This window comes from Triticum urartu, chromosome 4A (genome assembly GCF_056163025.1).
Source record: "Triticum urartu cultivar PI428250 chromosome 4A, HENAU_Tu73, whole genome shotgun sequence".
NCBI lineage: Eukaryota > Viridiplantae > Streptophyta > Magnoliopsida > Poales > Poaceae > Triticum > Triticum urartu.
The window spans coordinates 592,910,945-592,925,649 of NC_141876.1; the positions used below are offsets into that span (position 1 = coordinate 592,910,945).

Consider the following 14,705-nt stretch of genomic DNA (forward strand, 5'->3'; position numbering starts at 1 on the left):
GTGAAAGTACTTCCTTCCGGCATACGTTGTGACCATCACCAACATTTGCACGTCGCCTCGCATCACCGACGGCGTCATTGCATCGGCTCCCGAGAAGAATGGTATCTTCATCGTTCCTCCACATATCTCCTCGTCATGGACGAGTGCAAACGTTCATTGGTGACTGCAATGAGGAAGGCACCTGATGGTCATTGCACCATCTGGAAGACCATATAGGGGTGGCCTGCTCCCTCAAAGGTATGCATCTTCACATGGAGGCTGGTTTCCAACTCGCTTGCCACAGGGGCAAATAAATTCTTTCGTCACCTCGAGCTTTCTGACGAGTGTCCCCTTTGTGGTGTGGAATGAGAGAATAGCTTCCACGCAATGTGTAGGTGCCCCCTAGCAAAAGAGTTGTAATGTGCTATGGCGCTTGACTAGCCCATCCCCAAGGTGGAGAATATCATCCACACTAGTCTAGAATGGTTATTCTCACTACTGGAGCATCTACGTGATGCTACACGTATGATAGTCCTGATGACCATGTGGCGTGTGTGGTATGTGCGGAATGAATAACTCATGGCAAGTCCAACCTCCAACATAAGCATCTCGCAGATTTCTACAAGGTTATATCATTTTTTTGTTGTGCATTCATCGATGGCCCCAAAGATAACATGGAGAAAGTGAAGATGGTTGTTCAGGTTAGTGTTTTGGCGCCACAATAGCACGTTCAGCAGAATGTGGAGCTGCGGTGGACGCTACCCCCGGCCGGATGGACAAAATTGAACGTCGATGGCAGCTACATACCGGTAACAGGAGCAGCTGATGGGGGCATGGTTTTGCGGACAGACCAAGGGGGCATCATCTTCACTGCCGATAGATTTGGTCCTCGTTGATAGTGGCCATCAAAGACGAGTACAAATTTTTGTTGCAAGAGGGTCACGGTCAAACACTATTGAGCAGTACTGGCTACACCCGTCGCCCGAGACGTGCCTAAGCACGATGGTTGGATTTGGTTCTCATTGATAGCAGTCATTCGCAACAAAAAAGTAAAGTAGTCATGGAAGATGGGTTGTCGATCATACAAAGTTTTGCTGCACAACAGAGTCAAAGACACGGTCGGTCATTATTCATCATCAGCAGTATAGGTTGCGTCCATGAACTCCCCGTCCTCGATGAGCCTAGCGAGTGTCTCTGGGGCAAGGCACAGCTCCAGCGCCATGCTGCCTCCGACGCGTCGGCCCTCGTACATCGTTGTCTTCCCATCCACCTTGTTCTTCAAGCCGCTCCGGACGGCCACTTGCGCGCCCCACCTGAAGTCGTTTCCATACGCATCGAACCATAGCGACCTCCTTGTGAATGTCCCCGTCGGAACGGCGGCCACGAATGCGGGCAGGCAATTGAAGCTAGGCTCATGGGGCCACAATGCAAACTTGTCCCTAGTGTTGAGTTTGTCGCATGACGCCACGGTTCAGGAGCCAGGTCGCCCAGCCCAGGCCCTTGCCCACGATATTGCCGGCAGTGGACTTGGCGCTGACGTTCCCTGCCGCTTTAACCTGCGTAGGATGCCAGTATGCCAGCAACACGACCACGGAATACCACAAGGACAATGTATGATGTCTCCTAGAGTCTTGGTCTGGTGTGAACCGCTAGGCTCAGCACAAGGCGCGGCGTGCCACAGGCGCACGAGTAGGGCCTACAGTGAGGAGATGGTGATAGTGGTGTCGGCCGGAGATGGGCATCTGGGCAATCGCCTTCGCCTTGAGCTCATGCCATTGGTGCGACATTGCGTGACTCAATATGCTGGACGACACATTGGTGGTGACTCAATCTGATAGGGAATACCCACGACACTGCGTGATACAAACGTACGCCATCGAATTACCTATTGCATAACAAAGAAGTTCAATCAGTAGTATCACTTCTCATACACCAAGTGACACAGAAATGAGCCTACTTTTTTGCCTCAACTACTTCTGGCCAACCCTTCTCCCGTGCGATAAATTAATTTGGCATAGGCTTTAAACTTCAACCAAGCAAAATTAAGGTGACGATGAAGCTGAAATGATAAGGGCAGCAACTCATTAAACATTATCCCCCATTGGATTATAGACTTGATAAACATAATATATTATATCTAGATAAATTTGCTCCTTCTTTCCTGTATATCCCGTATTGTCTTATTTTTAAAACGGAGCAAAATCTTTACCTCATCTCGTTAATAAAATAGAAGAGAATTGTCCGGTTAACAAACGGAAAAACAGACGAAAACCATCACAAACGTCCACAAACCGGGCCGCACAAGCCAACTCTACCCACATTTTTCAAAGGGGCTTTTTATTACTTAAAAGATTTAAGTATTATACCGGCTCTGCACAACTAATATGCACACAACAAAAAAAATCCTTTCACATAAACGAAAAATAAAAACGCGAAATACAAAGAAACATGTGGAGTAAAAATCCTAAGATGGAAGGGGTCAATCCTAAGATCATACTGCCACCTATGTTGGGTAAAAATATTCCTCGCCGTGGCCTCTAATTATGTACACACCACCGTAAATAGGTCTCGATTCTCCATGCGTAGTAAGGAGGACCATAAATAAAGAGTCCCGATACATCTGTAGATAACCTGCATAAGAGAAGTAATTTTATCAAGAAGTGCATATATACTTGGCTACCCACATGAAACCCAAACACACCACCGAGAAAAGAATATCATCATGGCTGCCATTCAGCGCCATCATCGTCGCTCTTCCACGAGCCAGCGACTCCTGACTTCACCCTAGACTACCACCGATGAAGCTGTCGCCACACAGATGCTGGAACCCATGCCAAACAGTCAGCCAGCCATGCTAGCAACCAGACAGCCCTAACTCTAGTAGTGAACATTGTAGGAGAAAAAAGCAGAGCTGACGCCGACCAGACCCTGCAGTAGGCCATCCATCTCATGTCATCATCACTACCAAGGCCCCTTCACGGCAGCTCCGACTTCATGACAAAGCAACAAGGCATGGAAAGCACATTACACCCTAAGAGATTTGGACGAATGTGGCATGTTACATTTTCAAAGTAACTATTACTACTTACAACTCCTTTTCTTTTCTTTGCGAACCAACTACTACTCTTAAAACGGTGCCATGTGTATCTATCTTTCTCGGACGAGCAATTAAACATGCTCCTTGGCTCCCTGTCCATGGCCACCACAGAGATATAATACACATCCCTGTACAGACGACATGTTACCCAAAACAAGCTATAAAACATAGCATAGATCAACACATGGCGTTGGCTACTACTTCTCTGAATAGTCAAAATAGAGGAAGCAATGAAAGAGAAAATAAACAGGTTGAGTGAAGGCAATTTTCTAGCGGCTAAACTCTGGTAGGCTTGAGAGGCATCAGAAATCAGAGGATCAATTGCGACCCCCCAATGGGTTCACAGAGGCAATGATGAACTATGCTGAGTAACCACCGGCTTCGGCCGGTTTTGATGCATATCAGCATCAGATACATGCCTCGATGAACATACACTTTTTTGCTGCAAAAGAGAGACACGGTCAGTCATTATTCAGCAGTAGTGGCTGCACCCATGAACTCCTCGTTGGCGATGAGCCTAGCGAGGGCCTCCGGGCTGAGGCACACCTCCAGCGCCATGCTCCCTCCCATAGTAGCCGGAAACGGGGAACAGTGGGCCGTTCCTCGATCCGGATTCATCAACCCAGAATCAGATTCAGGAACAAAGGTCGATTCGGTAAGATTCCATGCGGATTCGGCGTTTCCGCAGTCGGATCGTCGATTCAGGTTCGGCGACTCGACAATCTTGGTTCTTGAATCGATCGAGTAAGCAAAAGGTCAGCCATATCAATCACGAACTCCTCGTTTTACTCTCTGCCCCATTCTTTTTCACTCCCCTAAATAACTCCTCGTTCTGCTCTCCAATTACTCCAAGGCTGCTAATAAATTTGCCATTGGGAAGGAGATGATTTATTTTAGTCTTCATGGATCGATGGGAGATGACCAACTAGTACAGATTCACGTTCCTCGTTCCATGGTACTGTACCGGATTCATCATACCGAAATTGATTGGATCGCGTTTCCGCTTTAGAAAAATCATTCTAGAGATGTATACCCCCGCTGTACCCTATTTTTTCCATCCTCCGACTCTCGTCCCCTGTTCCCGTTCCTCATTCCCACCGTACCGGAAACATGGCAACTATGCTCCCTCCGCCACCTCGGCCTTCGTACACTGTTGCCTTCCAATCCACCTTGTTCCCAGGGCTGCTCCGAACGGCCACTGGCACGCCCACCCGAAGTCATTCCCGTACACATTGAACCGGGGCGAGCTTCCCGTGATCGTGCCCGTGGCAGCGGCCGCCAAGAGCACGGGAAGGCACATGAAGCTAGGCTGCTGGGGCCAGGACGCGAGCTAGTGATAGCGCTGGCTTCGTCAAACGACGCAACGGTCAGGTTCAGGAGCCATGCCGCCCAGCCCAGGCCCTTGTCGACGATATCGCGGGAGGTGGACTCAATCTGATAGGTAATACCCATGACACTTCGTGATACAAACAAACGCCACCGAATTACCTATTGCATAACAAAAAAGTTCAATAAGTAGTATCACTTCTCATACACCAAGTGACACAGAAATGAGCCTACTTTTTTGCCTCGACTACTTCTGGCCAACCCTTCTCCCGTGCAGCAAATTAAGTTGTCATGCGCTTTAAACTTCAACCAAGCAAAAGTAAGGTGACAATGAAGCTGAAATGATAAGGACAGCAACTCATGAAAATTTACCTATTGTACCGAAGCAAAAGTGGATAAATGTGCTCCTTCTTTGATGTATATCCCATATTGTCTTATTTTTGAAACGAAGGCAAAATCTTTGCCTCATCTCATTAATAAACAAGAAAAGAATTGCCCGGTTAACAAACGAAAAAAACACATGAAAACCATCATAAACACTCACAAACCGGGCCACACAACCAACTTGGCTACCCACATGAAGCCCAAACACACCATCGAGGAAAGAAGATCATCATCGAGGTTGCCACTCAGCGCCATCGTCATCACTCCTCTATGAGTCATCGACTCCTGACTTCACCCTACACGACAACCGATGAAGCTGTCGCCGCAGAAAATGCTGGAACCCATACCGATCCATGCCAAACAGTCAGCCACCCGTGCTAGTGACCAGACAGCTCTGACTCTAGTGATGAACATTGTAGGAGAAAAAAGGAGAGCTCACGTCAACCAGGCCCGCAGTAGGCCATCCATCTCATGTCATCATCACTACCAAGGCCCCTCCACGGCAGCTCCGACTTCATGACGAGGCAACATGGCATGGGAAGCACATTACGCCATAAGATATTTGGACGAATCGTGGGCATGTTACATTTTCAAAGTAACTATTACTACCAACTACTCGTAAATGGTGCCATGTGTATTTATCTTTCTCAGAGGAGAAATTAAACATGGTCCTTGGCTCCCTGTCCATGGCCACGGCAGAGAAATAATACACATCATTGTACACACGACATGTTACCCAAACCAAGCTATAAAAGCTAGCATAGATCAAACATGGCGTTGGCTACTAGTTTTATGAATATTCGAAATAGAGGAGGCAATGAAAGAGAAAATAAACAGGTTGAGTGAAGGAAATTTTTTCGCCGCTAAACTCTGGTAGGCTTGAGAGGCATCAGAAATCCGAGGATCACTTGCTATCCCCATATGGGTTGACAGTGGCAATGATTAAATATGCTGAGTAACCACCCGCTCCGGCCGATTTTAGTGCATATCAGCGTCAGATTCGCGCCTTGACGATCTTCCCACATGCAGCTGACCTGCGAGATCAGTGAACTTGGCTTTGTACTAAGGTTGCTTTCTTGCCCCAGTGAACTTTGTGGCCGCGCTCTAGGTTCTACAATGTTCATCCCCGTGATCATGCCCGCTCTAGGTTCTACAATGCTTGCTTGTCCTGTGATCATGCCCATGGCAGCGGCCACCAATAGCGCGGGCAGGCAATTGAAGCTAGGCTCCTGGGACCAGGACGCTAGCTTGTCCCTAGCGCTGGCTTCGTCAAACAACGCAACGGTCCTGTTCAGGAGCCATGCCGCCCTGCCCAGGCCCTTGTCGACGATATCGTGGGCGGTGGACTTGGCGGTGACTTTCCCCCACAGCATTGCCCGGCGGTGACATCCTCCAGATGCAGAAGGGAAGAGCGATGGGGACGGCCCAACAGCTGCCGAGAAAACTCCTGTCGAACACGGGCAACGACGTGGAGATCATTACATCGTAGCCAGCGCCGGCGTTGTTGGCATGGCTTAGCTCGGACCAGGTGTTGAAGAACTGCCAGAATGCCGTCCCGTCGGCTAAGACGTGGTCCATCGACACGGCGATCAAGATGCCGTCAGCGAGCTCGGTGACCTGCGCTGCCACGACCGGCCGCGAGCCCACAGCGGCGTCTGCACCGAGCAGCCTATAGAGCAAGGTTTTTAATTTTAAAAACAAAATAATTTCGGAGCCAATTGAAATATGCGAATTTTCAGAAATTTCGCATATTTCGGAAATTATTTCGGATTTTATGATTTCAAATCTAGCTTAATTTTAGTGAATTCTAAAATAATTTAAATTCATTTGAAAATCTGTTTGAATCTTCATCAAAATTTTGGTGTTGATAATATTTCGAACCCCACTGAAATATGCGAAATTTCGTTGAAATTTTTAACCCTGCTGTAGAGGGGGAGGATGGACCAGACCACTCGCGGAACGACTAGCGAGGCTGTGACGTCCGCGACGGTGATGCCCGGTGCCACGGCGTGGACGAACTCGACGCCCTCACCGTTGCAGCGGAGGGAAATGGCGAGGCTCTGGCTCTGAGCCGCTACCTCAACTTTTGCCCTAGTCTAATTTAGAACCCCAAACTCCAATGACATCTACATTACAAACTTGAACTCTTCAAACCAGCCAGGATTCAACCCTAACCTCCCTGATGACCGGGTTAGACCCATGGACCATCCCGTCAGCAAGCCACGTCAGCAAAAAATTCTAGAAAATATTCAAAATAATCTGTAAAATAGAAAGAATCCTGAAAATATAAAATTTCTATAAAATAAAACAATTACATTCAAAAATAAAGTTTGGGGTCGTTTTCTGGAGAAAAAAATATCATAATTCTGAAAAATATGTAAAATTAAAAAAGTTCAAAAACTTTTCCAGATGCTTAGTATTGTTTTCTTGATTGTTTGGGTTTATTTTTTGACCAAATTTGAAGAACAAATTGGGTTGAAAATTTTGATTAAAATGATTTTTTAACATCTTCATTTTTTATTTGACATATTTTTTCCTTTTTATATTTTTATATTTTTATTTTTGAAATTTTACACAAATATTTTTTATTTCAGAGTTTTTTGTAAATATATTTTACGGATTTTTTTCTGGAAATTTTGAAAAAAAATTGTTCACATGGCTTGCTGACTGGACATGTTGACTGGATGGTCAACGGGTCAAAACCGTCAACAGGGAGGGGAGGGTTGATTCTGACTAGTTTTGCCAGTTCGGAGTTGTAATGTAGACGGTATGAAAGTTTGGGGTTGTAAATTAGACTAGGGCAAAAGTTGAGGATTGAAATGGTCACTTCTCTCAAACGATTTAAATGTCTATAGAAAATATTAGGACACCGCCCCCGATATCTGATCCTAATAAGGTGGTATACTGAGTTATCCCAATATCCTTTTCAGATTATCGGGGGATGTGCTTTTGCAGTTCGAGTAACTTGTCCATAATAATCCATTCTCTTATGCTGCTCTCTATGCATGTGCATATAAACACTATAAAATCTTCAGTTTCACATCGCCAAGTCAAAACATTATGTCTCTACCGCAAATAATTCAACATCATTTCAAATCTGCAATTTCCAAATGTAAATTCAAACATGTAACATAGGGCTCAAGCATAGAGCATTTGTAGTCCCATCTCTAATCCGACTCCCTCACACCCTTGATGCTTGCACATGCATTGATTCCACATATACTCAATGTGTTTCATCCGGCCCAATGTTGTCCATGAACATGAATTTCTATTCTGCTTGCTCCATATCTTCGCAAAGAGTTTATTTCCCGAGATCCTCAACTTCTCTTCAATTGTCATCTTACGCTCCTCATACGCCACCTTGTGCTCCACCATGCCCTTGACCTCCAACCACTTTAATTCCTTGTCTTGATTCCTCTGAGCACATCTCCCTCTTTGTTGTGATCATGCATTAAACTGGAGCGCAACACCATATCCTTTTTTCAATTTTTTATTTCTTCCTTCCCAAAGGCTTTTTTGGTGGTGTTATTGAGTTTGTAGTGGTACTTCGACCATCCTCCTCCTCATCTTGCTCATTGACTTACTCGGTGTTAAACTAGCGATAACGCCTCGCTTGACCTCTTCTTTAGTGGATGATGATCATTGCTTCTCCTTTCCCACTTCTCATTGTGGACCATTAACAAAAATGTGACATAGGAAACACCTTGTTCTTCTGTTCTCTTTGCTTGCAGAACTCATGGTTGTAGTTACTATGTCATTTTGAACAATTCATGGCAAATAAGGTTGAAATATTTCATATGAAAATATAAATCCATTATCTGACCATATTTGACTAATTAGATCATTAGCCGTCACTCCAATTTCATGGGGAATGATCAACGCGATGAACTAACCCCACCCACCCACCCACCCACCCGCCGGTTGCAACACTCTTGAGCTGAAGTCTATCATTGACAAAGTGAATTAAATGATCGGTGCGAGCTCCTTTTCACATTTTGGTAAAAGTGCTCCACAATGATCATTGAGTAACTCATTATGTTGTGATCATGTTGTAACCAAGAGGCTTCATTTTCCTTTACCAAATTATTGGCCAACCATAAACCATTTTGTCTTTGTACAAGGATTAGGTTTAACCTCAACAGCATCTTTGTCAGCACCTGAATGGATTGGACAAAGAGATAACATCTATGTTCATGGATTGCATGTACACAAATGTGCTGCTAAAGAAAACTACAATAATTTATGCCTACAATTGCTCAAATGCATAAAACTATAATCACAATCACTGTGCATTCTGTAAATTACCAATAAAAGAGGCAAAAATAAAAATTACAAACCTTGAGGGCATTTCATCAAACACATTGTGTGTGTCATCCATGTTGACATCGAACGTCAATGTCAAAGTCAATAGAGGTCACCGTTGTGGTTGCAATGGGTGGTGGCATAATATGAATATTTGTGAAATCATAAATTTGTTTCTCGGACATTTTTAACACATCAAGAATGATGACCTCACATTTACAAGGGACACGGTACTAGTTTGGTTTTTTCAAATGTCATTTCTCCCGAAAGAACATTTATACAGAGAGCTAAATTGACATTGAGAAATTTTGATGTAAATATTGTGGCTATAATAATTATGGGGGCCTCTGACAAATCAAATGGTGTGGAGGCAGGTTAGGCCCTAAGAGATATAGTTGAACATGCACATGTTACATTTGTAGAGTAGTAATTTCTACCAACTACAGTTAAATGATGGCATTTGTACTCTCTTTATATTTTCTCAGATGTGCCACATGCTCTCTGGATGCCCTATCCATGGCCACGATAGAGAGAAATAAAATTATCTTGTACAAGCGAGATGGTACCAAAACGATGTTATAAAAGGTGGTATAGAGCAAATATGATGTTGGCTACCGTATACTCCCTTTGTAAAGAAATATAAGATCCTTTAGATCACTACAATAGTGATCTAAACACTTTTATATTTCTTTAGGGAGGGAGTACTACTTAAAGAGATGAATGAATGGAAGAGGAGAGACAAAAACATTGTTTGCAGGCCGAAAATTTTAGCAGCTCAACCCTGGTAGGCTTGAGAGACATCAGATTCTCGCGGATCGCTTGTTTGATTGTTTGATTATTGATGGTGACAATTTTGGACTAGGTTGAGTAACCACCCACTTCGGTACTCATACACATGACATTAAAATCAATGCCTGAATTTTGCCCCCACGCGAAGCTAAGCTACAAGATCATTAAACATGGCTTTGTATTGTGCCTGCTTGCTACAATATTATCCAAGTCCTCTAAAAAGGGAATTCTAGCATGCACACGCTCGACGTAGCGTGTGCTAGCGGCGGGACATCAGATAGCTTGAGCTGTAGAGGACGAGGGGTAAGGAGCGAGCGTGCTGGGGAAAGGCATCGTGGCCGGGGGAGACGTGTGGAGCAGCATGGTCGACCGAGGGTGCGCGAAAAGGAAGAAGAGCTGGACGGTGACACGGGTGTTAGGAATAGGATTAGATCACATGTTAATTTACTAATTACCATGTGCTAATTCACAGGTCGCCTCAGTTGTTCCGAGTAGGAGTACTCTGTTCTGATAGTTCAAGGCGTGGATCGTAGACGGTGCGACCATTCGATTGATTCATCCGTTGGGATGACCTGGTCGGCCAGAGGAGGGTATGAGCAATAATCATTGTTGTTTGTCGTTGTTAAATATAAACATACATGTCAGATACAAAAGAATGCGAACAAAACGACTTTCAGATTATTCACTAGAGACCTTCTTTGAATAAATCAATTTTTTGATTGTTTGTTCTTTGAGCCTATGGATGCAGTTGGCCATTTCAGATTTTTATGTAACTTCCATTTTATGTTTCAAGTACTAGTCTACTTAATTCACGGTTGCAGTTTGTCTCTACACCAATGGCGCAATGGGTCGCTTGCTTAACTTCTGGTTGTAGTTGACCATCATGAACAGTCTCATCTCATCGAAAGAAAGTCGTCAAGATATAGCTATGGGTAGTGATTTTCATCAAGGAAAATATGGCCATAATGATTTGCAAACGGTTGAGAAAAGAATCTTTCAAGTAGTTCATTTAAAGTCCGGCCTGTAGTTGGTTACTATCTTCGTCCTGGTTTATTGGTCCCCATTATATTTTGTTACAAATTTTGACTAAAGATTTAGCTAATAAAATGTTAATGTATGTGACCAAAAAATATATCATTGGATTCGTATTTGAAATAGTTTTTGATGATATTATTTTTGATGACATGCATTAATATTTTGTTAGTTAAATTTTTTGTCAAAATTTAACATAAAATACATTGAGGACCAATAACCAGGATGGAGGTAGTAGTTCACTTAGCTCTGATTTTATGTTTCAAACAGTTCATTTAACTTCGAGTTGTATCTGGATAGTTGGTCTCTTCAAATAGTTCACTCGACGTCCATTTTATATTTTATATAGTTTACTTAACTTGTAGGTTGCAGTTGAATTCTGCACCAATTGGGAAGGTAATTGTACAAATGGAACTCCCACCAATGATGCCTGCCATTTTTTTCGAAACGGAGGCAAAAGATTTGCCTCATCAATTAATTAAGCAGAAGAGAATTGCCCAGTTAATTAACGGAAAACCAGGCGAAAACCGATACAGACCAACTATAGGTGGACTACTCACAGAGTGACCACCATATCCAACACCTAACGTCCACCAACCCGCACACTGTTACAACATGAAGACACCCCAACGAGAGTAACTCTGCCGAAAACCACGGGCACCACCAAATCCATGAAGACAAGCCAGACCATAAGGACAACCCAGGAGACTGGTAATCATCCATCAAGCAGCTGCGGAAGCCTTTCTTGTGGCGTCACTCTTCTTTCCTTTGCTCCTGAGAGCCTCCTCCACAATCGCCTTGCCAGATCCAGGGCTCACCCTCTCCAAACGTTTGAGCAAGCTGTGAAGCTCTATTTCGAAGAGAATCTCATTGAACTTGTCACGCACAGAAACCTGCCCAATGGTCACATGCGAGTGGGTGATTGCAACATCGGAACCTCCACGCTCAACAGAGGCGAGCGACTGGTTGGGCTCCGAAGGATCAGGCGCCAACACACCAACCGCCTCAACATCATTAGTCACGGATACCACTGGCACGATGGACTCAGGCGTCTCCAGTTGGTCACATGAAAGAGCCTCAGAGTTAGGTGCCAACACACCTATCTCATCAACCTCGCCACTCAAAGACGCCACATGCACAATGGCCATAGATGAGGCATTGACAGAACCAACCAAGTCTCCACAACCCGGAATGGCAGGCGACTGATAGGACTCTGACGGTGGTAGTGAAGGTGGCATGGCCACCACCAAGGACTCCAATGCGCTCAACTCCATCGGTAACACCATAGATAATTCCCCACAAAGCTCCTGCAACTCAGGCATAATCTGCAGAACTGGAGTTACGACCTCCGTGATAACCGCATTCCCACGAACAAGCGGCGTCACATGCAGAGCACGAGGAGAAAAATCTCCAAAGCAACATTCAGCATCCTCATCAATGAAACCAACCTGAAGCTCAGGCAGCAAAGGCACAACCGATGCAACCTCAAACTTGGCTAGAGCGTCGCGAAGCTCAATGCGGAGCAGCTCAACCTCCTGAAGGAGCTCCGTGCGCAGCAGGGCAAGCTGCGACTCCAAAGCAGACACCAAAGAGGTGCAGACATTGGAATCCTTGCAACACCCAGATTGAGACCTTGGCGGCACCGACACACACAACGACGAGTGGCCCACAACCTCAACCCAACTCCTGGCCAGCGAAGGACAAGGCTGGACGGGCGGGGAGCGGCTCCGCTGACGAGGAGCACATGTGACCGGAGAGCCACCGCGAGCGACCGGAGAGCGGTCGCGAGCAACCGGAGAGCGAGCACGACAGAACCTCTCCCGATGACCAGGGCGACGACAGCGAATGCATCTGAATGGATCACGACATGCACTGACTTGGTGGCCACGCTCGAAGCAACGAAAGCACCTTCCTCAAGCCCAACGCTTGAAGGCGAGGCTACGCTCGAGACCTTCCCTCGACGGCTCGGGGGGAGCTCGTTGGCCGGAATGTCACCCCCGACCCACATGCACCCAGCCCGCCCCGGCTACAATAGCGGCGGTGGCAGTAGAGAGGCCGTTGCATGCCGACACTAAAGATGGACCAAGCAGAGGAGAGCCCAACTTCTCTGGAGCCTCTGCCAGAGCATTGGGAGCTCCCTGCACTCCTATTGCCACATCTGTCACAAGCGCCGACACGACCGGCATCGAAGGCAGCAACAGCGTTTGAGGAGCCAGCCCCCCATCCACCTGGGCAGGGGCACGCAGCTGCCCGTAGGAGGGGCGCAGCAGAGCTTCTGTTTTCAGGTCCGTCTGAACAGGGGCTGACGATGAGGGCGGCAGCAGCAAGCCGGCGGAGGCGCCCGCAGAGGGAACCGCGGCCAGGGCAGCAAGGGCGGCGGCCGGTGGTGCCGGAGTGGTCGCCGTCGGTGCCACAGCAGCAGTCGGGGTTGACGGCGCGGCGCTGGCAGGAGCAGCGTCAGCACAGGCCGGGGACGGAAGACACACAAGCCCTCCATCCAGCAGGCCAGGGGCACGATCTGGAGCAGTATGCGCGACGTCTAGGGCGGACAACGCGGCGACGCCGGCCGGACGGGGGCTCAGCAGGGAGCGCAAGCTGGAAGGCGCCGTCGGAGATGCTGCCACATCCGGCCTCGGCGGGAGTCCGGCGCGGGACAGACGGCCACCAGCTGCCGGGGCGGCCCTGCGGGCGGCAAGTGCAGCCGCGGCCAGCGCGGCAGCAGCAGCCGAGGCGGCCGACGGAGCCGGAGACGACGACGCGGACGCGAGGGCCATGGGCAGCTCAGCGAGAGCCTGAAGGGGTGAAGGAGTGCATCTGAGAGAGGAGGCGAAGAGCATTCCGGATCTGGTCACGCCGGCTGGAATGGTAGCCGATGGAAGGAGATCGATGGGGCGCCGCGGCCGGCGGGCGCGGGGTCGCAGGAGCCATGGAGACTCGACCAGCCTTTTTCGTTTGTGTGTGTGTCCTCTTAGATTTTGGGGGATGCCTGCCTGCCATTTTGGGTGCCGAGTCGGCGTAATGTCATTTTCGATAGTCTATGATAGCTTCGTGCAGGATTGCGTCCATTTGCTTCTACTGCTCTCGCATGGGGCATATACGAATAACTTACTGTGCTGCCCGACTAGTATTCTTTTATGTTTTTCCATTCTGCTCTCCTATGCCTTCGCCTCGCCTTCGCTACCCAGCTCTCCTGTGCACGTCATTTTCCTACTCTGCTTTGAAGGCATCAGACGCCTGATGTCGCTGAAGATCCGTGCAAGCAAGAAAGGGAGGATCGGGGATGGCTCATGTGGAGTAGGGATGTATCTGGTGCACCGGGGCAATTTGTGCTACCGGTGCACCGGTCGCCCGTTACACATTTAAAAATATTCAAAAAATCTGGAAAAAAATCTAGTGCATTGACACAACATTAATGTACGTTGTCACAAAAATTTAAATTAATATTTGAAACATTGCTCGAGATACAAAAATAGCAGATTTGACACTGAATAATACATAACACAAGTTGGGCTTCAGGTTTGGCCCATTAGCACATTGAGGTCAAATTTATCATTTTTGTATCTTGAGCAATCTTTTGTATTTTGATTTAAATTTTTGTGACATTGATACATTGATGTTGTGTCGGTACACTATTTTTTTGAATTGTTTTTAATATTTTTGAATATGCAACGGGGTCCGGTAGAACCAATTGCCTTGGTGCACCAGATACGTTCCCATGTGGAGTAATCGATGGCCGTGAGGTCGATGGTGCCTACGGGTTGGTTTGTGATGAAGCTGGCGGTGAGGAACAACTGAA

The 14,705-nt window shown here is 46.7% G+C and overlaps 2 pseudogenes; both read right to left on the reverse strand.

The window, feature by feature from the left end:
* Positions 1–1,105: 1,105 nt before the first annotated feature.
* On the reverse strand, positions 1,106–1,766 carry LOC125554944 (uncharacterized; annotated as a pseudogene).
* Positions 1,767–11,396: 9,630 nt separating this feature from the next.
* LOC125535209 (uncharacterized) lies at positions 11,397–13,683 on the reverse strand (annotated as a pseudogene).
* Between the last annotated feature and the right edge of the window lie 1,022 nt (positions 13,684–14,705).